The sequence below is a fragment of the Callorhinus ursinus genome, unplaced genomic scaffold (assembly GCF_003265705.2).
Source record: "Callorhinus ursinus isolate GAN/ISIS: 27379988/994484 unplaced genomic scaffold, GSC_fseal_2.0 scaffold84, whole genome shotgun sequence".
NCBI classification, from domain to species: domain Eukaryota; kingdom Metazoa; phylum Chordata; class Mammalia; order Carnivora; family Otariidae; genus Callorhinus; species Callorhinus ursinus.
The window spans coordinates 357,306-381,453 of record NW_027397146.1 but is presented as its reverse complement, the minus strand read 5'-3'; the positions used below and the strand labels follow the sequence as shown (position 1 = coordinate 381,453).

The 24,148-nt window shown below is 56.2% G+C and overlaps 1 protein-coding gene across 5 annotated transcripts in view; it reads right to left on the bottom strand.

Annotated features, from left to right (window-relative positions):
- Positions 1–12,453, bottom strand: part of MAMLD1 (mastermind like domain containing 1) — a 117,010-nt gene extending 104,557 nt beyond the window's left edge. For 3 of the 5 annotated variants that reach the window (XM_073887904.1, XM_073887908.1, XM_025862887.2), the window contains exon 1: positions 10,516–10,777. The gene's annotated coding sequence lies outside the window, so the exon portion shown is untranslated. Of the gene's footprint in view, positions 1–10,515; positions 10,778–11,775; positions 11,901–12,353 lie in introns of those variants that run through there. The other 2 variants (XM_073887906.1, XM_073887905.1) reach the window with 2 other exon arrangements.
- Positions 12,454–24,148: the final 11,695 nt, after the last annotated feature.

The window sequence follows — 24,148 nt, the reverse complement described above, 5'->3', positions numbered from 1 at the left end:
AATCTTCCAAAGGGCAAGAGCTAATGGCCGTGATTTCCAATCTCAGGTGGATTACTTGGTGATGCCTACAGTTGCTGAAGGGCACCTACTTTCAAGTGACTCGCTCGACTCCTCCCCTCCAAATGAATCATGAAGCAGAGGCCGAGAAGCTCCAGCGATGGACAGAGCTGGCACCCCTCTGCATAAGGACCCAAGACTGACTACTCATCTTCACCATGACCCTTACTTACCCAGCCCTGGCAAACCTGGCTTTCTTTAGCAAAAGAAACAAAGGGTGGGGGGACACCTCAATCTGTATGCAAGCCCGTTCAGAGCAAACCAGCACTCATCTCTTTAAAAAGGCGAGGGAAAGCCCAAGCTCCTAGCAACACACCCCCTTCCCAAAGGTTCTACCTTGAGCGTGGGGGGATGGGCGTAAGCGGATCTGCAGACATGCGGCACCGCACAGCAACTGGCTCACCAAGCCAGGACATCCTCTGAGGTTTCCCACGGCTTCCCAAACCTGCTCTTCACTCTCTCGGCTGGCTTTCAGGACCTGAGCATTCATTAGGGCACTGTTAATCCGATGACAGGGTGGTCTTTAAGAGAGGTAAAAAGCCCTTACTGTAAGGGGTGGAGTACAGGCCTGACAGGGGCCAAGAACACGCCCTCATGCTCACCCGTGCTCTCGCACAGCCCCACTCAGAGCCTCAGTTTCCCCATCTGTGATTTATGAGCCCTCCTGGCCTTGCCACGAGAAGCCTTTCCACATTTGCAGGGTTGGGCGCGGACAGCAGAGGAGGTTCTCTGAATCGCCCCCAGCACACGCCCCCCTCCCCTTCCCCTGCTCCTCCTGAGGCTTCTCTCCAAAGAGAACATGATGCTCCCATCCCTCAGGACAGGGTCCTGGCCAGACACCCCCGCAGGTCCACCACCCAGTTCTCACAAGGAGCTGGCCGGACCTTTTCAGTGATTTGCGGGGAGTCAAAGACCCACTTTTCCCTCCTGATGCCAGGTGCGACAGTGGAAATGTAGAAAACCCAACCGAATCATTGGCCTTCTCAGATCTCATTTGCTAACTTCCATGGCAGGAAGACACGGAACCTCCTCCAGGGCCTTGGGCCAGACACACACACCCTGGCCCCACTCTGGAGCTGCAGAGGGCTGGCCAAGCAGGATCTCTAAGCAGGCACGGCCTGCAGAACTGTCTAGATCCCAGAAACACTGCACGCCCTCCCAAGCCAGGGATTCTTTCATGCTGGTTTGCTTGGGTGTAACTCACACAGTGACCAAGAGAAGGCACAAAAAGGACTTTTCGCGTCAAAAGAGACCTGCTTTTCTTTTGTTACGTTTCTCAGGCCAGCTAAGAAGGCAAAATGGAGCGTGGCCAGTGGCCCTAAAAAGAGCAACCCAAGAGCGTGTCCTGAGCCTGATGTCTGGAAGACCATCTCACCAACACCCGCACGATGCCATTACGCTGGGCAGGACTGGCATTCTTGTATGCGCATCTGTCAACCGAGGACACTGCAGCTCAGGTAGGTGCAGAGACTTGGCGAAAATCCCATGGCGGGTCGATGACCTTTGCCAGAAGGCAAAGCTCATTGTTCTTCCCACCACATCACGGTGTGTCTATGCCCATGTGGTGACCAGGGATGGCCGTGCAATCTGCACAGCTCAAGGCACTACCCTGAGGTGTTCTTCACCTGTCGCAAAGAATCCCTGAGGGAACCATGAATGGGCTTCCAGAAAGGTCTATGAGCCCCTGAAATTAGATGCCACATTGCATATTCTTGTGTGGTGGTCTAAGAAGACCCACAACTTTCATCAGATTCCCAAAGAAGTCTATGACCCACGAAAGGCAAGGACTGTCCCTGCTCCAGGGAGACAGGAATTATTTTTGTTACGATTTGGGGCTCAGGAGATGAGCTGGAGTCGGCCTCCCTGGGGGCAAGCTCAGGAAAGCCTTGGCAGCCAGGTGGTCCTGGCTGTTCTCCAATCTCATGAACAGAACCAGCTTTATGCAGGGCATAAGGGACCTCCCTAAACCCTGAACACCTCCTACCGGCGTCCTATAGAGCAGATGCTCTCCAAGACATGGCAACCCTTGCATCCCATAATTCAAGTTGGAAGTTCCAGGTTCTCCTGAGAAAGGGAATCACACTGAGACATACAGGGCTGAGGAGGGCACCCTTGCAGGTAAGGCGGAGGGGTTGTGAGGGGCAGGGGCAAGCCCAGGACCCGGGAAGGGCAAGGCGGGGGGACTGAACCCAAATTTGGTCTGCTCCGGATTTTGCAAAGAGCCAACCCACAGATGTGACTGAAAAGGCCAGAAAGCCTTTCCCCAGCCATATGGGGGAGCAAGGGCTTCAGACCTAGCCCTTTCTATCTGAGTACCACCTTCCTGAAAGGATGCGGTGAGGATGAGAGAGACAATGTCAGCTTCTAGTTCTCAGCTTCGGGGGAGACCTGTGCTCTAGAAGGAGGAAAGGAGAGGAAAGGAAGGGTGATCGTGCTTCTCTGGCCGGAGACAGGTGCACGCGTGAGAGGCCAAGTCTGGCTGACCTGGCCGGCCTCTGCTGTGCACTCGGAAATAGGACTGGGCCATGGGAGCAAAGGATGCTTTGAGGGCCTCCAGCCCCGGTGCTGAGAAGCCAGACGTCCCCGCCGCCCCAGAGAGGGGAATGGCCTCCGGCTCCCACACCCACTGCTGCTGTTTGGCGAGACAGGACAGAAGACGTCTGTAGGGTTGCCAAGGGGCTGTCACTCTGGAGGGATGCAGGGAGGAGGAGGGAGAGAAGCCTGCTGGGAGGCTCCCTGTCCGGGGAGCCCTGCGGTTTCGATTTTGTTGTTGCCGCCTGGGGAGTAGAAGTGGGGGAGGCTCCAGCCTGACCTCACCTGTGCTGCGGGGCACAGCGCCTACCCCCCAGCCTCGGGGAGCAGCAGGCAGGGCCCCGGCACCCTCCAGGGCGACGCACAGGCCCCAGGCCGTGGGGGGCTGGGGGGGAGGGGGCGGGAGTGCCGTGACTGGAGTGTCAGGGTTGTGGCTGCGACTAACCCAATAATGCTCTCTACTCCGTCGTCGGGGCATCCCTAGAAACAACCAGATTGTTCGCTTGCATTCAAACAGCAGCACAATTATTCTAACACCAAGTGTGTCAAATTTGACTCCATCATATCCCCAAAATTAATTGTAGAGTGGTGGCGAAATGAAATGGCATACTTCCTTAGCTTTTGTTACAACATGTTCGCGCAGTAAACTGCGAAGAAAATGTAGTAATTAGAGGTTAAATTAATCCTTGACAGACAAGTGGCTTAGAAACACTGTGGCCTCCTCCCCAAACCTAGCATAATGCATGCCGGTCTTTCACGTGACGTTGGCAACCACACCACACCTACTGTCCCACTTAAAATTCCGAGGTCGGCGCTGGAACTTCCAGAGGCAGATATTAACACGGAGATCTCATTAAGAACAAAACCCAAACAATCCCCCAAACTGCCAACAGAGCCCACCCAGCCGAGCCCTCCACGGAGCTGGCTGCCCGACTCTCCCTCAGCAACTGGAAAACAAGATGAGACACACTCCTTTCTGAGGCCCCAAGGCCCGGGCCCCAGACTGCTCCTTAACTTACAACCTGCCAGTGTTCACTAGTTTAGGCTTGGAGCTCTGACTGCGATCCGCCCCTCTGCCTTCCTTACAGTGCTCACAAGGGGCACGCGCCAGGATCCCACCACATTTGCTCTTCCTCAAGAGGAGAGGCCCGTGTGCCCACAGCAGGGGTGCAAAGGGGGTGTTCTGGACTCAAATGGTTGATGGAGAGTCAGTGTCCCCTCAGGAAAGTCGGACCCCTCTCTGGGCCTCACTTTCGTCTTCTGTAAAGTCACGAGGCTTTAGTCTTCCAGCTAGAAAATTCTCTATCTTTTACTACAGGAGTTTGTAGGTGAGTTAGGGGCATGCATGCCGACCATGTGTAGGCACCGTAGGCAACAGACTAATGGGGCCAAGCAAAGCAAGCAGAGCGGGTCCCACCTCTGCCCTTCTGTGTCACTGAACCTCTAAAAGAAGCTGGGGTGGGGGTTTCAGGTTCAAATATTGGGCAAAATATGAAAGCAGATGCCATTCACTAGCTCATGCCCCCGTGGCATCCAGGGGCCTTTTCTAGAATCGGCAGAAATGTGTCCCTGTGGCCCAGTGCCCAGGTACTTGCGCACAGATGGAAGGAAGGGGGAGACTTAACGGCCAGCTGGCAGGCCCCCTTCTAGCATGGTAGAATCCCGTGGTCTGCCCCATCCTCCTCTGGGCCTCATGGAACAGTTCTCAATGTTCAGAAAACAGCATTGCCCAAACCCCACTTACTGGTTATTTACTGAGCAGAGCGAGAAGCAGGGCACCCTGGGAGGGGAAGGCAGCTGCCCCCGCTCTGAGGAAATAGAGGGATTTCCAGGCTGGGACCCAGGCTGTACAGAAAGGGGTGCTGGCTGCCCCCAGGGTCAGAAGGCAGCTGGGGCAGGATGGGGTTGCTATGGGTGGGCTCTTCCTCCAGGGTCAGGAAGAGCCCACCCTCATGCGGGCCAGGGAGGGAAGGGGAGTCGGAAGCTGGGGTTCCTGAGAGGCCCTGAGGAACCCCTCTGGGCAAGAAAAGTTCTCACAGACTTCGCAAAGGGCTTTTTCTTTCTGGTGCTCCTTAGGCCCTGTCTCTGGAAGCTTTTACTCTGGGGAGCCCACAGTCAGCAAAGCCCCTCACTATGCGTCACCCTGGGGGATCTTTTGGGACTGTGACAAATGTGATTGCTTTGGAAAATCCTAAAAGGTCAAATGTTAGGGATGGACTTGTGGCACAAAGGAAATCAGGGAGGCTCTGTGAACAGGGAGAAAAAAAGAAAGCAACAGGGTGGGGAGGAAGGACACTCAACTCTCTTGCTTCCTTCCACCCCTTCCCTCGCACAAAATGCTCCGGGGGCTTCCGAAGCCCCGGGCTGCTCACTTGGGAGCAGGACGCCCCTGGGACTCTGTGTCCACGAGGCTCACACGTAAAGCTACCATTCCTCACCTCCACGGGACCCCTGACCCACTGCCCAGCGGCTCTGTGGGGCCCGGTTCTTCCTTTGCTACAGTTGCAACCAAATGACGACAACAGTGGCAACAGCAACAAGTAATAAGTCTTGTCAGACAATCCCATCAGGTTCATGCAGATTCAGGAAGCTTCCCTGCTCGAGACCCGACGATGTTTCAGGACTCAATGTCTGCAAAATCAGACTGCTTCCAAGTGAGCTTCGAGAGGCTTCTTTCCTGCCGTACAGCTGACTGATGCTGCCTAGGTTACCCCGGGTGGCGGCTCTGGGAGAGGGGGGTGATGAGAATCAGTTTATTGTGCTGGTGCATAGTAACCGGCCCCTGCTCCCCGCCATCTATCTCCCTCCCCGGGCACATCTGTCTGCTCCAACAAACACTCAGCCTTTTCTGCTTGGATAAGGAGATTTTCTAGTTACATCCATTATATGTGTATCAACATTTATGGCAGCAAGATAATTGCCAAAGAGCTCAGAGGATAAAAGGTCCTTCTGCATAACGTTCACATGCCCCCCCCCCATGTTTAAAAAAAATCAATATTAAAACCAAGCAGGACACTGGCGGATTCTTGCATGGCTGCTGTGTCCTCCAAGTTGGAAATGTGATTTTTAAAAAACACCCAGCTGGACTAGGAAGAACGGAAAATGTTCAACAGTGAGTTCAGAGCCCCAACTCCAGTGGGGCCCGCGTGTGTAGACGGAAGGCCTTTTTGTCCTTGAAACCATTGCTAAATAACTGCAAAGCAGCAAATCTGCTCTCTATTAGATGAGTCCTTTGGAAACATGCCAGTCTAATTTCAAAGAGTTGAGATCCCGTTATCTGAAAACCAGCCCAATGACTAGGAGGCCTGCCGTCAATAGGCCCTGAGATCCCCAGATTAGGGGTACTGGACAAGAAGCCCTCCAGGATGCCTCCCAGCCTCCACCATCTCTGCTTCTGAGGGAGAAGTTCATACCCACAAAAGACACAAAGAGAGGGAGCACTTCCCACTTTTATATTGTTTCCATTGGCCCTCTGCCACTTTTTTTTACTCCTCCCTCTTCTTGCTGCTCCTCCAAATCTCAGCCCCATTTCTTTGTACGTGTAGCTATTTTCCCCAAAGGTGTTTTACTTTCCCAGAAAATGACTATTTCATTTACAAATCGCAGTGTGTTGGAGCTGGAAGGGACTCAGACTCCCAGGTCATGAAGGGGGGGGGGGGGGCAGGAGGAGCAAGGAGGGGGGACGGACTTGCCCAAGATCACTCAGCTAATTAGTGGGAAAAGTGTTCTAGAACACAAGTTTCCCAGCTCCTAGGCTAATTATCTCTTCAATGCAGCGCTGCAGAAAAAAAAAAAAAATGAAAATCAGACCCTTTAAAAAAAAAAAAGAAAGAAAGAAAAGGTTAACTGCATAGAGGCCCCTTTAAAGAAGGAGGGTAGTCCAACTATTGTCAGAACCACTGATCTAAGGTCAGTTTCGCCCATTTCAGAAGCCTGAACAGACACTGAGTTTCCTAGGGATGATCTATTAACAGGTGCATTTTAAGGCTTTAGGTGATTTGCTTAAAATGGGAACAAATTAAACATGCTGGCCAGGCTTGGGGAAAAAAATCCCTTTACTTATTGAAAAGGATCAACAACAGTAAATCTCCTACCTTAAGATGCAGTGAACGTGTAGCCCCCGCCCCCACCCCAGCAACAGGCTATTTCCTGGTTGAGCTTAAAAATTCAATGACGTTCCTGTTTCAACCCACACATCTGTGTCACTGTCAGCGTCAGTGGCAGGAAAACAGACGAAGTCACCCTTTGCTAATGATTTCCTAACATGGAATTTCCTTGTATCTCCTCAAGCCTTTCTTCTTCTAAAGCCAAACTGTTTTTCCCCCTCTCAAACACATTGTACTGAAGGAAAACTGAAAATGGTCACGGCCAGAAGGGATGATTTCTAAGGAGATCTTATAAGGAAGAGCTGCAGATCTTTGGGATATTTTTAATGTGCGTGTGCTGGGGGGGGGGGGAGCTGCTAGTTTTTCTAAAGCCAATAGGAACAAAACGGAGAGATTTCCTCCCAGGCATGGGGGAATATCTCAGCCCCTCTCTTGCCTCCTTCTTCCCAAGTTCCACTTTGAGCAACATTCTTTTACCCGTATTAAAGGAAACATACCACTGTCCCCTGGCATAAGGAGCATGGGGAGAGAGGCCAAGTCAGCACCCAGAGTAGGAGACAGGCGCGCGCGGAGAGCCACCAAAGCACAAAGCAATGTAGAAGCCCATCTCCTTTCTCCTCTGGAGAATATCCTATTTAATATGCAAACTGGTCATCAAGAGAAAAGAGGGATGTTACTTTAAGGCAAAGAAGCTGATTAGCTGCTCTGGCTGGCAGCAAACAGCTGGTCTGTCCGGCAGGTTCAAGGCCATTTCAGCTACTCTCTTATGGAGGCACCATATGTTCCATCTCGCACATCAGCAGCTTTATTTTCCAATGATCTTGCTCCAGAAGGGAAGCACAAAAGGGGGAGGAGAAGGTAGAACCCGCGGTTTACCCTTTGAGTACTTTCTTGTGGTTTTAGATGCAGTTGGGATGTGTGTGTGTGTGTGTGTGTGGGTGGGTGTGGGTGGGTGGGGGGAAAGTTAAAGCTTCACCTTCGATTCCAAAAACCAGAGAACAAATGTTTGACTAACACTGTCGAATAACCTCCAGAGATGGGAGTGGAGTGGATTAGGGGAAAGATACGCAAAAGGTACAAATAATATGTCACCCTGAGATTAAATGGGAAGGGGGACGGAGGCAGCGACAGAGACCGGGAGGAATCTGACTTCGCTCTTTGGACCCCGCCCACTTCTCCTTATTTGTCAATTTTTCTTATTGTCAGTATTCCTTTTCCCAACAGAACAAACTTTACAAGAGAAGCGGACAGCTTTGGGGTGGGGGGAGGTGGGGGCGGAGGCGGGGCAGGCCGACAGGATGGCGAAAGGTTACTTCTAACAGCCTTAACATTCCTCAGTGCAAGTCCGCGTTCCCACAAGTTTGGGGGGGAAGGGCAGGTGTAGAGGATAGGGGCCCGCTAAATTCTCAAGCCAACTAACGCCGGCAGCCCATGCGTAGTGGACACCCCCAGCTGTCCGGCGCTGGGTCCGTGCAGAGGCGACAGACCGACGCACGGTCTGGAGGTGTTTCCCCGTCCCCACTACCCGCCAAGGCTGCACGAACCTCGGAGGTGGCGGTTCCGACTCCCTCCCTGCCTCCAAACAAAGGGGGACCGCGGAGCTTTTGAGCCCCAGTGTGTGCTGTGTTGGGGAAGGGGGGAGAGGGTGGCCGGCAGGAGGGCGCAGGAAGGAGTGAGGAGTGTAGCCGCAGGGTGGCGAAAGCCTCACAGACACTGCTGTCGTCTCAGCCACCCGCGGGCGCGACAGCCGCCCGGAGCCCGGAGGTGAGGGGCCCGGGCTGCAAAGCGAAACCGAGGAAAGGGCGCCCCCTATGCCCGCGCCCGGCGAGCGCAGCGGCGAGCCGCATCTGCCCTTCCCGCGGAGCGTGCTCGGCCTCTGGCCTCCGAGTCCTTCCGTTCGCCGCGCCGCCGCCAGGCCGTCCCGGCCGCTGGAGCCCCGGGTGTCCGCCGCAGGCAGGCGGGGCGCGCGGTGGGCGCCAGGAGCCAGGGTCTCCCCACGCCTTCTGGGGTTCCTGGGGAAGGTCTCCGAAACACAACCCCCTCCCCCACCGCCTACACTTGCCCTCCGGTCCCGAGCGGCTCGAGGCCACTGGGAGGCAGCCGCCCCCGCCCCCTGCCTCTGCGTCCCTTTCCCCCTTCCCTCTCTCCAGCCTCCTGGGAAACAAAGGGGCTTTTTATAAAGCGGATTGTTGGCGGCGGCGGCGGCGGGGGTAGGAGGGAGGGGGGATCTATAAAGACAAGAAGAGGTGGGGTGGTTGGGGGGGGGAGAAGCTGCGCGGCCTCCGGGAGCCCCAAGCGGCCGGGCGGCCGGGAAGCCCCCGCGGGTGCGCGGCCCACCCCGCCCGGCCCGTGGGCACTCGGGCGGCGGCCCGCGCCTGCCAAGGGTTGGGCTGCGCCGCTGCGATGCTGCCCGCCGGCTCGCCGCAGCCTGGGAACACGATCGCGCGGGGCCGGGGCGGTGGGGACCGCACGCTAACCGCGGGGGTCTCCCCTGGGAGACCCGGGCCCTCTTCCCCGCCAACTCTTCGAAATTGCTTGGGCTCAGGGAGACTTTGCGTCTTTGTTCCAGCGCGGCCGCCTCTCGTACGCTCGGCTCGCTCGCCCTCACAGACAATGTCCCGGGGCCGGCCTCGGTCGGCTACCCGCAAACGACACGTTCGCTGTGGGGACGGCACCCCGGGGGGATTCCTTCTGCTGCCAAACGACGACGACAAGCCCACCCCAGCAAGCGGAGTCCCTTGGAGTCCCTTCTCCGCACGTCCCCCAGCCATCCTGTGCTCCCTCCCGCGCGCACACTCACACCCACACTCGGGGTGCCCGGCTCAGCCGCACTGAGCTGCAGGAGCGCGGTAGGGCTAAGCCCCCGGCCCGAGGTGCGTCAGTTTGCTCAGGTTCCGACGACTTCAGGGCAGTTTTCTGGCAGGCTAATCCTATTAGTGTCTGCTCAGTCCGCATTTAATCACGGATCAAAATCAGACGGTCCGGCCAGTTTTCCAAGTGGCTTCGGACACACTGCATCGGGACAGAGCCTAGCCGAGCCAACTGGCCCAGAAAAGTATTTGGCGGCGCTCCGGGGGGCTTCCCGCCCGCCCTTGCCGGCGCCGGGCGCCGGGCTCTGCCGCCGTTCCGAGGCCTGGGAGCTCCGAGCGCGGGGGCGCCGGGGAGCTCCGGGCAGGAGCCCAGTCGGGGCTGCCTTGAGCCGCCAGCTCTGCTCGGGGCTGCTCTCCAGAGGAGGATTTGGCAGGGGAGGGAGCGCCAGGCAGCGGGCTCGGCGCACGCACACTCCACACTCCCGCTCAGTGGCGGCAAACCGGGTTGGGGTGTGTGTGTGTGGGGGGGGGGGGGTGGAATCCTGTGCCCAGCGCCCACTGTCGACTGGCCCAGGCTCAGGGAGCTGGCATGCTATGGGAACGTCGCCGGTGGCATCCGGGCCGCCAGCGGCCCGGGGGGCGCCGGAACGGAGTGGGAGCCTCCCGGTGAGCCCGGCAGGGCCAGAGAAGCCTGTGTGGCTCGCGCCCCTCTGCCTTCCGCACACACACCCCCGCCCCCGGTACTTAACTGCCCCCGCCCGATTCCAGACACCCGATGGGCGCCGGGGAGCAGGCAGAGGCCGAAGTCCCGGGCGATGGGAGCTGCGCTCAGGCCGGCCCGGCCAGTTCGAGAGGGGGGCCGGCCGCGGGTAGCGCCAGGTGGGCCGTGTGCTCGGAGCAAACTTTGGGGTCCCCCGGCTCCTCCGCGACGAGAACCACAAGTAGGGGCCGCAAGTGCACCCCGGAGCCCCCAGAGCAGCCGGACCTCCCGCTCCCGCCCTCAGTCTTACCGTGCTGCGGAGCTCCCTCGGCGGCGGCGGGGGCAATGCCCGAGGGGCGGGCGGCCGCCGGCGCAGGCAGCCTGGCCTCGGGCACCCGCCGAGTGGCCCGGCCCGGTTGCAGATCACCCCCTGGCTAGCGGCCGGTGCCCCCGCGCCCGCCCGCCGCCGGCTGCTTCAGCTCGCGGCCAAGTTCATGCCGGCGGCGCTGCGGCGGCGGCCTCAATCTGCTCGCTCCATTCCCACCGCCCGGCTCCGCGCCGCGCGCCCGGAAGGTGGAGTTTCGGGGGTTTAAGTTACTGATAGGCATTTCTCACTGCTGTGTCACTCGGGGAGGAGGAGACACGCACGCCGCACACTCACACACCCTCACACTCACGGCGACGAGCGGCTCCGGCCTTAAAGGGGAAGCCGCGCTGCCCCGCCCGCGACCCCGCCAGCCCTGAGCCCCGAAACGCTGAGTTTCCCGGCCGCATGGGGCCGGGGGCAGCGGAAGCGCGGCGGCCGCCCAAGGGGCCTCCCCGGCCCTCCTGCCACTCTTCGAAAGGGAAAACGGCCGCAGGATGGCTTCGCTGCGGTCGCCTCGTTTCTCCAGTGCACTCGATCCAGGGCAGCCGGGGAGTGCGGCAGGGAAGGAAGGGCCACCGCCGCACTTACCTCGGTGGATCCGCGCGCAGCGGGAGGCGGTCGCTGCCCTCAGCGGCAGGTGGCCCGTCTAGACGGTGCGCTGATGGGGAGGAGCGACAGAGGGGTGACCGAGGGCCCCTGGGCACGAGCGGATGGAGCTCGCCCGAGGGCAGCAGGCGGAGCCCCGCGCGCTTGGGAAACCCGCACACGGCAGGTAGCCTTCCCGCGTTCTGGGCAGAGCTGGCTGGTGAGCCGTGCGCGCCCCTGACAGACGAAGAGCGAGCGGGGAGAGCGGGAGAGCCAGCACTCACCAGCGACAGGGCGAGACAGCGCGCGACACTGGCAGAGACCGAGGGGGACAGAGGGAAAGACGGAAACCGAGAGAGGCACTGCCGGCAGAGCGAGAGAAAACGACGGAACGACGAAGATAGAGTGCTAGAGGGACGCCCGGGGGCGGGGGGGGGGGAGAGCGAAAGCAGATCCCTGGAAGACACCGGAGCGTCACAGGGACCAGAGTCTCACCGTAAAGTAGCCTGTCCAATCCCTCCCCCTCCCACACACACACCCCTTTCCCATTCTGAGCGGAGACTGAGCCCGGAGCTGGCGGCCGGACCCCCTCCCCCCTCGCCCTGGGAGGGCGCTCACCTTCAGTGGTGGCTGCTGGGTGGGTAGCGCCCGTCCCACTGGCGACGCGTCTGCTAGCTGGCTCCCGCCCGGACAGCCAAGCCGACCTGCTGTGACGGCAGTGGGGACCAGTGCTCTCAGGTGGAGGCTACTGAACTGCAACCCCCCCCCCCCCGCGCGCGCGCGCCTCGCCTAGCATCCTCCTTCCCCCTCTCCTGTCCCCCGCCCTCTCCCTCATCCCCTCCTCCACTGCCCGCCCCCACCCCCGCCTCCGCGCAGACCCTGTCTGTGCCGCCGGCCGGTATGCTCAGCCAGGAGCCCAGGCGCGCCAGCCCGTCTCCCTCTCCACTGGCTCGCCGCCCGCGAAGCCCCTTCCCGAGCTAGGCGGGACCGGCCCCCTCTCTGCAAGGGGTTATCCCGGGGCAGACACCTGCGGCTTCTGCAGGAACATGAGTTGCTTGTGAACCGCCCAGCGGGCCAGAGAGCGCTATCCGCCCTCTGTCCTGGCGCGGAGGCCAGCGGCTCCCCTCCCCCGCTACCCGGGGGGGACTGGCCTGCGCCCCTTCTCCAGGGTCCCCGGCCGGGGTGCGTTTCCTAACCTGGACTTCCTGGGTGGTAGCAGCGCCGGGGGCTGAGCTCAGCGCACCGACGCCGCGTCTGGTCCGACAGCAGCAGCGCCCGCGAAAGCCCCAGAGCCCAGTCACAGCTCCTGCCCGCACCTCTGAGTAGCGACCTGTCTCCACCACATCTGGTCGCGCTCCGCCGAGCCGCGGGCCAGGAATAAAGGGGTGGGCCCGCCGCCCACTCGGCCCCTCCTTCTCTCTGCGCCCACGCCCTCAGCCCGCGGAAAGCGCTGGGGCCCCCTGTGAGAACCAACCAAAGTCCCTTCGTGGGCTACGTAGGCGAGACGGAGCTGGGCGCTTGCCTCCCAGCGTTTCCCAAAGTTCCCAGGCTGAGGAGCGGCGTCCCTGCCCTACCGCGAGGCACAGGTGTCAGACCCCTTCTCCACAGCCCCGGTGCGCCAGGGCGAGCGTGGCCCGACGAGGCACCTTGCAGGTGCAAGGCTCAGCCAGGCTGTTGGATAGGAATCCACCTTGGCCCGGTCCAGCGGAGGCTGCTCTGGAAAGGGCCAGCGGCCTGGAGAAGTTATTGCTCTCTGGGGATCGAACTGATCGCAGTCCCTACCCTCACCCCTGACAAGGCCGCAGTGGGGTCCTGGCCCCTGGCCTGTCGCTTCCTGCAAGGAGGGGGAGTCATCTGAGAGCCACCACGACGCCGTCAGCAAGAGAGAACTCAGGAGTGTCTTGAAGACATTCGGATTAAACACAGCGGACCAGGGGATAACTGAGTCTACCACAGAGCATTGCAGAGTGCTTTTAAAATTTGATCCTCCTCCTCAAAGTGCCCTGGTCCAGGAGGTGGAAGATGGGGCTCTGTCCCCAGACCCTTCCACTCTGCCCTCAGGTCACTTCCCTCTGCTTCCCCAGTGGGATGGGTGATGTCCACGCCCCCAAGTGTCCTGGGAGCCTGTGAGGTGACAGCTGCACCTGCGTCAGACGGCCAGTTGCCTGCTTGGCACCGCCACCTGGATGGCCACTAGACATCTCAAACTGCACATGGCCCGAGCTGAGCTCCTGGTCATGTCCAAACCAACTTCTCCTGACGTCTGCCACCTCAGTTCATGCCAGCTCCATCATTCAAGTTGCCCCAGCTGGGTTCCCTGCAGTCTTCCTTGATTCTTCTCTTACGCTCACCCCACATCCAGAGAAGCGGACAATTCTGTTTCCATCTTGAAAGTGCATCCACAATCCCAACCCTCTCTCCTTCTCCACCACTACTCTCGGGCCCAGTACTGGAGTGACTACTCCAGTAGTCACCTAACAGGTGGCTCTGTTTCCTACCCACCCCCCACCCCCAGTCACCTTCCTCCCCAAATCCCAGTCCAATCCCTAACGTCTGTGCATCTGCAGTATCTCCCCATTTCACCTGGTAAAAGGGAATTGCTTCTGGTGGCCTAGAAAGGCCTGCGCGACGTGCCCCCCACCCCAGTCTGGATGGTATCATCTTCCCTCTTGCCCTCCCTCACTCTGCTAGTGAGCTCCAGGCTTCCCCGCTCTTCCCCAACACACCAGGTACATCCCTTCCTAGGGCCTTAGCACCGGCCGTTCCTGCTACTGGAACGCATTTTCCCAGAAATCTGTGGGGGCTGGCTCGCTCCTTTCCTTTAACGTGGACACCTGGTCTCCCTATGTAACATTTCAAAGCCCCACACCCATCTGTGGCACTTCCTCTGGCCTTCCCTGCTTTGTTTTCTCTTTAGCACTTACCACCAGCTGACCTCTATAGGTTAGAATCCTGGGAGGGCTACTCCAGGGCCCGTTTTACTCTCTGCTGTCTTCCCTGCTCCTAGCACAGTGCCTGGCAGGGAGTATCTGCTCAATGAATGTTAGTTGGATTCTGTTTTCCCGGGGAATTTTCAGGAAACTCTGGGGGCCACGGAACTGGACACACACACTGGGAAAGGGGTGCATAGCTGTGGTACATTTTAAGGAGTTTCATGACCTGAGCAAAGGTGAGGCCAAGAGCTTTGTGTTAGCGCCATGAAACCAGCCTCAGGTCGTGTCACCGAGGGGCACTGTGATCCAGATGTGCTGTGCTTCTTTCAGTTACTGTTGGAAACAGAGTGTCCATTACGATTGTCACCTTGGGTATCCTGAGGCTGACGGAGACATGGGAGAAGTAAGCCCGAAACAGAGGCTGGGTGAGGGCTTCCTCTCACCGAAGAGACTCGCTCTGAGACCTTTTTGTCACCCAAAATGCAGACCCAGTCTGGAGCTAACAGCTCCCTGCAGTTACCTAGGCTTACTCTGTGTTTCATCTGCATGAATCCAGGTACACAATGAGGTGTGAGCCATCATCAGCTCCATGTTCTAGATGAGGAAACAGGAGGCTCAGAGAGGTGAAGGGACATGTCCAGGGTCACACAGCTTGAGAGTTGCAGAGCAGAAAACAACTGGGCCTCAAAGCTCAGGCTGCTTCTCCCTGCCATGTGGCCATTCACATTTAATGTGTACAGTCCCGGCTCTAGGCGAGGAAAGGAATTCCACAGGGCTCTCGAGGGGCTGCTCTTCTCCTGGGGGAATCTTCTAGCCTTGCTGCTGAGAGGCTGTCAGGAGACTGGCATAGCTTGGGCTATGCGGGTCCAGGGGCGTCATGCCAAGGCTGATGCGGGCCCTGCCTTTGGTCTGACCCAAGCCTGGAGCTCAAGGGGTATGAAAGCCATCAGTGGTCATCTGTCATTCATTGTCCTATTCCTATGACACATGCTAAGTTTTCCCAAGTTCTTGTGACAAATGCTGGGGGCTTAACTGGGCAGCCTCTAGAATTTAGAAAACAGGCATGCTGACTGCAGATAAGAAACACACATCCGCTTGCTCTATTCTTCATTACTCCTCTGCTCCAAAGCATCCTGTGGCTCCCTACTGCTGGTGGCCCTGAATCCCCGCTCCTCAGCCTGGCATTCAATGCCCTCTATTGTGTGGGCCCCGGCCTCCGGTTCGAGATCCATCACCTGTTGCTTTCACACATGCCGCTGGGCCTCCTGCCTGGCTGGGCTGTTCATTGGACACCAAACAATTCCTAGTTCTTCCCACCTCTGCACCTTGGCCCATGCATCCCCCACCTAGAATTCAAAATCCCACCCTTGGCCATCCACAGCCCTGTCTGATCTCTGTGATTCTGCAGGCCCTTGCCCTCGGCTCCTCCCATTTCACTGTTTTACCAGAGACTTTGGGGATTTCCCCAAAGCCTCTCTGATGAACTCATGGCTAGAGGGGGTTCAGGGTGCCCTCTGGATGAGAGAGTCCAGGTCCAGAGGGGAGAAGAGAGGTAATGGATATGGCATCTCCCTCCCGCCAGCCCCCCACCATAGAGGTTGTTGGCTGTGCCCACCTGGAGGTCACCCCTTCCCCCTGCTCCCCTGCCTCTCCCCTGGCTCCCGGGCCCCTGTGGCCGCACTCCCCTCCCCCCGCCCACGCAGAGGCCATGCCCCAAGCCCAGGCTCTGAGTTCTAGGAAGCATTGACTCAGGGCTTGTTGACTCCTCCTGACACTCCTATCCCTCGTGACCACAGCAGACTGGAGACCACAACCGACAGGAACCAGGACAGACAAACGCCCTTAGGGAGGCCCACAGTAGTGATGGCCCCATGCAGAGGAAGTGCAAGGTGATCTGGGAGGCTGGAGGCACAGGTGTGGACGCAGCCCTGGCTGTCTCCTTAGAAAAATGGGGGTCGCGGTAGTACTTGCTTTAATGCAGTGGAGTCAGGGCTGTGGCCTCTGTGCAGGGGACCACCCTTGGTAGGGTGGCTGGCCTGTAGGTCATTAGTTCTCAGAGAGGAAGCTGCCCTGATGATTATTGTCCCCATACCCCCAAAGACAGGAGGCAGGTGTTGAATCTAAGATGACACCCAGTAGGATGAAAGCTCAGGCCCCAGCCACAGGTCCCAACACCATATGATATTGGGCAAACTGGGAGCATTTTGATATGCCTGGCACGAGGTGAGTCTCTGCCAGGTAAGGAAGCCAGATTGGGGCACTTGCAGAGGACAGGTGGGGTGTGGGGTCAAGGAGAGCCACTGGGAAATGAGGTGAACCATTTCTCCTCACCTTGTTCTTAAACAATTTTAATTTTTTCAGGGATGTCGGTGGTGGTAAGCATTTTTTAAAAAATCTCAATGGAAACAAATGGGAAATTGTTAAAACATTGATTTTAATTTCCTGGCAACTTCACTGACTTAAAAAAATAGGAACCTTTAAGAAAAAAGGCCCTCATTAGCAAGTGAGCAGTTAATTAAGGGGCGGTAGAATGGCTTGCATCGATTTTACTGTGAAACCAAAAAACTGTGGCTACAAGTCAATTCCTCCCTCCCAGCTCTTTGCTTACCACGAATGCCACTTGCAGAATGGCATAGGTAATACCATCAAAGCACAGATAAGGACGGGCAATGGTTATTTAAACAGAAATGGATAAATAATGTAGGGAATTAACGTAAATCCAGATGGCTGCCAGGTTTCCTCTTGCACCGTACATACAGCTGAAAGACATTGTCAAAGCTTTTATATAGAAAAAGTATGCAGATGGCTTGCTAATTATTACTCTTTATGCAATGACATTTTTTTACAACGGCAGAGGCACAACTCAGGCCCCACATGGGAAGAGGCTCCATCCACTGTTCTAGGACCCTTCGGACCCTTTGCAATTTTGTGATTAAAAAAGAAGCCGCACACATACAACGAAACCCTGGCCTGTGGCTGTCCTAGCAAACAGCTAGGCTGCTGCTGCACCAGCACCGCGACCATTCAGAAGGTTAATATGCCCTAACGCCAGGGAACCAGCCAGGGCCCAGCTTTGGGCAGGCGCACTGTCTAGGCAGACGTTTGGAGAAAAATGAGACAATGTGCTCCCGCTGTTCTGGGTTTGGAAAACACAGTCATGTTAACAATAAAATCAGCTAAAGCTTGGGGCTCACCTACTACGCACCAGGCCCTACACTTCATATCGTGAGCTCCGTGAAGCCCTATAAAAATTAATTTCAGAGCTGAGCAAACAGGCTCAGAGACGTTCAGCACCTCTTCTGCGATCACGCAGTTACTCACTGGTAGAACCAAGATCTGAGTGTCCTGGGCAGCCTGGGGCTCAGCAGCCTCCACAGAATCCCTTTAAGATAAAAGTGTCCTGGGCGCCTGGGTGGCTCAGTTGGTTAAGCGACTGCCTTCGGCTCAGGTCATGATCCTGGAGTCCCGGGATCGAGTCCCGCATCGGGCTCCCTGCTGCTCAGCGGGGAGTCTGCTTCTGCCTCTGACCCTCCCCCCTCTCATGTGCGCTCTCTCTCTCATTCTCGCTCTCTCAAATAAATAAATAAATAAATAAATAAATAAATAAATAAATAAAATCTTAAAAAAAAAAAAAAGATAAAGCTCACCAGGGAGGAGGGAGGGAACCTGTGCTTCCCCGGCTTACTAGCTCTGTGCCTGGCCTTGCACCGGCTCATAAGAAAGGATTGCTACATTTTCAGAAATGTTGTGAACCTGTTGATGACTCATTGGTAGCTTGGACTTGGCTGTGGCAGGAGCACCTACACGGCAGCGGAAATGGGCAAATGCTGCAAATCAGGGCTGGTTGTGAAACAGTTACCAATAGACCGTTGCATGCAGGTGCTACAGCTGGACTGCCTGGTTCAAATCCGGCTCCCCCCCCCCCCCCGCCACTTACCGTGTGGCCTGGGGCGAGTTTTCTAGCCTGCAAAATGGACATAGCAATAGTGCCCACCTCTTCGGGTTGTTGCAAGTATTGAATATAATATTCCCTGTGAAGCACCTAGCATAGTGCAAGTGATCAGCCAGTGTTAGCTGTAAACATGAGTGTGCCCACAACTAATTATTATTACTATTATTACTAGTATTATATTGGGCAGCTATCCACTTTCATCTGGAGCCATGTCATCTAGAGTCATCAAGCAACATGTCCTAACTAGTCTCTCTGCCTCCTGTCTTGCCCCATCCAATGCATCTTCCTCACAGCTGCTCGGGGAAATTTCTAGAATACAGAGCTTACCTCATTCTTCCCCTGCTTAAAATCTATCCATGGCTCCCTATCACCCTCAGGGAAAAGTCTCTGCTCCAAAATACTAAAATTCCTTAGCCTGCTCAGGTTACCATTAACAAAAGACCAGAAGCTGGGGGGCTTCAACAACAGAAATGTACTGTCTCCCAGTTCTGGAGGCCGAAGTCTGAGATCCCGGGGTCAGTAAGACTGGTTCCTTCTGAGGGCTATGAGGGAAGGGTCTCTTCCGGGCCTCTCTCCTTGGTTTGTAGGTGGCCGTCTGCTCCCTGTGTTTCTTCACATTGTCTTCTTTCAAAACATGCCTCTGTGTCCAAATCCCCCCCATTTTATAAGTTCACCGGTGGTATCAGATTAGGGTCCCACCTTACACCAGTGTCATCACACCTGAACATAATTAATGACATCTACCATGATCCTAGTTCCAAATAAGGTCCCATTCTGAGGTGCTGGTGGTTAGAATGTCAACATACAAATTTAGCAGAGGGGGGGGACCCAATTCAACCCATCACGGTCTGCCCTTTGGCCCCCGAAAGTTCATGTGCTTTTTTTTCAATATGCAAAATACATTCAACATTCCATCCCAACCTCCCCCAAAGCCTTAATCCATTCCAGCACTAACTCTCAGTTCAAAGTCTTATCCAAATGTCATCAAAATCAGATATGGGTGAGACTCGGGATATAATTCATCTTGGGCCAAAATTCCCCACCGTTTGTGAGCTGGTGGAGCCCGGTAACAAATTGCTTCCAAAATGTAATGATGGCCATAATGGCTGTTTTTATGTGTCAGCTTGACTGGGTTCAGAAATGCTCAGCTAGCTGGTAAAAAGCCTCATTGGTGGGTGTGTCTGTGAGGAGGTTCATGCAAGAATCAATAGCTTGAGTAAAGAGAACCACCTTCTCCAATGTGGGCAAACACCAGCCAATCTGTTGGGAGCCCAGATGGAATAGAAAGGCAAAGGAAGGGCGAATTCCCTTTTCCTCTTGAGCTGGGGCATCCATCTTTTCCTGCCCTGAGGCTTTGGAACTCCTTGTTCTCAGACCCCCAGAGTTACACCAGTGGCCCTCTGGTTCTCAGGCCTTTGCTCTCAAGACGGAATTACGCCACTGCCTTTCCCAGGTCTTCACCTTGCAGGCAGTAGATCGTGGGACTTCTCGGCCTCTGTTAGTGTGAGCCAACTCCCACATAAATCTCCTCTCTATCTATCAACCGATATTGATATCCTGTTGCTCTGTTTCTCTGGAGAACCCCGACTAACACAGTGGGGCAGGCACAGGGTAGGCATTCCCATTCCAAAAGGGAGAAATCAGGAGGAAGAAAGGGATCACGGAGCCCGAGAAAGTCTGAATTAGCAGGGCAGATTCCGTTCGACTTCAATGCTTGAGAATAATCCTCTGGCTCAATGGTCTGTCCTCCGGGTGTGCCCCCCAGTCTCCTCAAAGACGACGCGTGTGGCGGACACAGCAAACAACTGGTTGCTGCAAAACACATTGTCCTTTCACACCTCCATGCTGTGCACATGGCGTTCCCTGCAGCAGCCGAGAACCCTCCTTTCCCAGCTGACTCGGGGCACACTTGGGGCACTCCTCTGCAGCCACCAGGCCTCCGCTGAAGCCTTAGTTCTCTTCTGCGCAGCCTTGTTGACCCACCTCCTCCCCGAGGCCCAGAAGAAGGAGCTGTCCCTTTACAAAAAGCGCCACTGGTGGCTGAGTTGTGTCTAGCACCCTCTTGGCCGCCCTGGCCTGTGACTGTGGATCCACCTGTCTCTGCCGTAGACTAAGTACGGCTTGTTGTCAGGCACCAGCTCTGATGGATCATGTCTTCCCAGAGCAGGGGCGGGCACAGAGCTGGTGTGCAAATCACAAATGCCTGCGCGTCTGAGTGATTGATTGCACAAAGGAGCCTTTTCCGAACACCTACTGTGTGCAGAGTGCTGGACTTGGGCTGTACACTCTTGGCGGGAGGTGGGGGGCAAGGACAAATCATCTCACATTCATTAGAGACAACAGATGTACCTTGAGAGACAGAAGGGCCCTTGGCAGCAGGTGCTGATACCTGACACGTACTGACTCATTGGACCCTCACACTGATCCCATGAGAGATTAGATAGTGGAGTATAAAAGCAAGCAACCAGGAGTCAGCCTGATTGCAACCCAGGCTCTGCCACTCACCAGCTGTGTGACTTTGGGCAGCTTGCTTACTCTCTCTGTGCCTCTATTTCTTCATCTGTAAACTGGGTTTACGCATGGTTGGAGTGAGGATTAGTGAGTTAATATCTATCAGATATTAGCTGTTATTCATGTAGAGCCAGTGCCTACCTGCTGCTGCAAAGCATGGGCCATGCCCAGTGACAGAGCTGCGCCGGCGAGTCCCAAGGACCCCTCCAGCTCTCAGGAACAGGACCTCCGTCCTATATGCGAAATGACTTTAGTGCAACCAATAGGCAACATAGACAAATCAATGTGGGGAGGGGGCAGTCCCCTAAAGAGCCACTGATGCCGGGTATCTTGTGGGGGCATCTCCTTCAAGTGATAAGAGGCTGACCTGGGAGGCAAAAGCGGGGCGGGGGTGGGGGCTTGGCTCAGTCTTGCGACTGGCCCAGCATGGGACCCGGGGTAAGCTCCTTTCCCTCTCTGGGCTCTAGTGTCTGGCTCTTGCCTGGGCTTGGACCTCCCACCGGCAGCATTTTCCAGGAAGCACCCCCGCCCCGGCCCCACCTCACCTACCCTGGTGACCGAGAGGCCAGTCCTGGGCTGCAGGTGGCCACTGGCTGTGCCGGAGCTGATGCCACCAGCGACCCGCCTTCCGGCCGCAGAGCACGTCTGCCAGCAGGGAAGCCCTGTTGCCTTGAGGAATGAGTATGGATGGCATCTGGTACAACTGAGTAATGAAACCAAAGGGCCAGGAAGTGGCTTGCCGCTCTTCCCTCCGAGCTGGGCCATTCGTCTCCTTGGCCCTTTCTCCTGAGCACAGAGGCAGGTGAGGCCAAGAAGATGCCTTGCTCCCCAAGTGCCTCATTCTTCTCACAGTGTCTCAGGACCTACGATGCGGCACAGTCTTCTTGCCCCTGAGACGCTGCCCAAGGTACTTCCAAGGTGGCACTATATAGGGAATTACGGTACTGGGAATTTGCCAGGAGGAAGAGTGTGTGCTTTACATGGGACTGAAATGTCCCTGCTGTTCAGAGAAAGGAGATTCAGAGAAGAAGGCAACATCGGTGCCTTTTGCAGCAGCCAAATTTCCATCCTATTGCTGTGTGCCGGCAGCGTGATGCCCAGAGCCAGATAGTACGGGCCGGAGTCAGGTTGCATCAGTGGCAAAACAACCAGCTTTCCGTAAGCAAATGCTCGGACCTGGTGGCAGATGCCCAACTGGCTAGGAGGGCCATGGTGCCCCACTTTAGAGCGTTCGCCTAAGCAAGCTTGGCGACATGGTACCACCCTGACCCTCGCAAACAGGTATCTATCTAGAAACTTCCTACAGGTGGCCATGTGGGAGTGAGCTTCCTCCCCATCTTGCGCCCTTCACGAACCCCGTCCCACAGAAACCCTCCTTCCCAAGATGCATCATCGTCCACTCCAGAGTCCTGGCCCTGTCTGTGAAGCCACAGCCGCGCACTGGCCCCTTGCTCCTGAAGTGCACCACCTCCTGCGCACCACCCGCCATGCCTCTCCACGGGCTCAGGGAGGCTGGGGGGAGCCAGAGCAGAAGCCCCCAGAAACTTCTGTAGCCCTCCAAAAGCTGTAGCCATGAGGGACTATGTTTCTCTATAGTTGGATGAACAGCAAGCGGAGACTATTTCCTGCCCCTGTCGGAGGCCAGAACTAGCTGTCCCCTGCCAAACTCCATGCCAACTCCTCTTGCTCTCCACTCAGGCTTGTTCTTGCTAATGAAATGGCCATTTTGCCAGTGTAACATTACTTAGCGATTTATTAGTGATTATTGATTTTCAGTTGCGGTTTCCTGGGACTGTGGGATGGTACAAATCGAAGGCATCCTGCCTGTGGATGTCCATCTAGTTGCTTGAGGCCATGGGCTCAGATGCAAGCAGCTTATCCCTCGCCAAAAGCACCCAGAGATGCAAGCAGCTCATCTTTCACCAAAGGCACCCAGAGAGGCAGCCGGTGCTGCTTCCTGATGCTCGGTTCCCACGCACTGTCTCCTGAAGAGCCCTCCATCTCACTTCCTCTAAGGCCCCAGCTACAGATGGAAGCAGACCGGACTTTAAGTGGACAGTTTTATGATTTTTTTTTTTCATGGCCCCAACTGGATCCTGTTCCCCCTTCCCAGAACCCAACGCTGCCCCCTTGTTCCTCAGAGGCCTCCCTCTTAAAGGATTCCTACTTCTTTGGAATGGTCCATTGTCCCTCAGTTGGGGAAATGGTGGCCTCCATCACCTGGCAGAAAGGAAGCAGATGCCTCCGGGCCAGTAGTCTCTGTTGCCTGTGGCCTTGGTCCTTCCTACCACCAGTCTTGGGCCTGGAAAGAATCCTAAGCCCGGTAGCCCAGCTCCTTCCCTGACCTTGTCTGTGACTCCGAGCCCCAACCTCCAGCCTGAGAAGGAGCAGGCGCTCAACACTCCCTTCCAAGTGTCTTCTGAGTACCTTGTCCACTACCACACTGGTCCTGGAAGAAAGATCTGTGAAAACAACGGAGGCCTACCGGCGCCTCTGAGCTACCATATCAGATCCGCTTAGCTTCACCTGTCTCTTATTCCGACCACCTGTGAAGCAACCAGTTCTTTCCGCGTGGGATCCAAGAAACTTCACGTGGGTACAGCTTGATAGCACCTCGCCTCAGGCTTACACCGTATGTCTCCATCCTGGGCCTTCTCTCTTGACACCGTGGCATGGAGTACTGGGGAACTCGTTCGGGGTGCACACGTGCAGGGGAGCAAGCTCCATGGAGGGAAACTTTGGCCCCGTGGGGAAAGGAGATGAAGGATGACTTCTGCCCCCCTCTCTCCCTGGTTCTGGGACATGTTTCATTTGGCTTCGCAGAGGGCCATTCCGGCATCAGGGAAGCAGTCACTCATGATGGTGCAGAATCAGATATCATAGCCTTGTTTGGACTCCTCCCTCCCTCTTCCCTGTCTTCCCCTGCCCCCCCCCCCCAGTTCTCACTCCTGGGGGTTGTCTGTCTCTTGTTACTTTGAGAAACTTGCAATAAAGACAATGACAGGCTTGGGTCAGCCGACCATCAACTCCAAAACCCCGACATCAAATTTTAAGAGCAGTGTCACAAAGGAGAAAACAGTGGGGCCTTGAGACCTGGGATAGAGACATCTGGTCGAATAAGCCTGAGAATCTCGAACCCCGTATTCTCCAGAACCCTCCATGCTGGCAGCCTCTTTTTTTTTTTTTTTTTTTTTTTTTGGCCAGGGGAGAATAGCCCCCCACTGTGTGGAGACCCTGCAATGACCTCACTTGATGTAGGTGCTTTGCAAGATGATGCTTTTCCTTTTCAAGACTGACCTCCACTATCTCTCGTGGCCTCTGGGCTGAGAGCCAGGGTCAGATCTCAGTATAGCCCAAGCTTGGAAGTACAGTTCTCGTTCTGACAGAAAATAGCTTGCATGCCAGAAGAACTGCGGAGACTGGCTAAGATGTGCCGGCAAGAGCTGCGAGAGTGCTCATGGGAGTTGGGTATCGAAGGTGCTGGACCCAGGGAGCCGACCGGGGAGAATTTAGTAACCTAGTGGCATTCGCTTGTACCTAGGCGTTCAGTGTTCAAAATCATTGGTAATGGGTGCTAATATTCTGTTGGGATGGC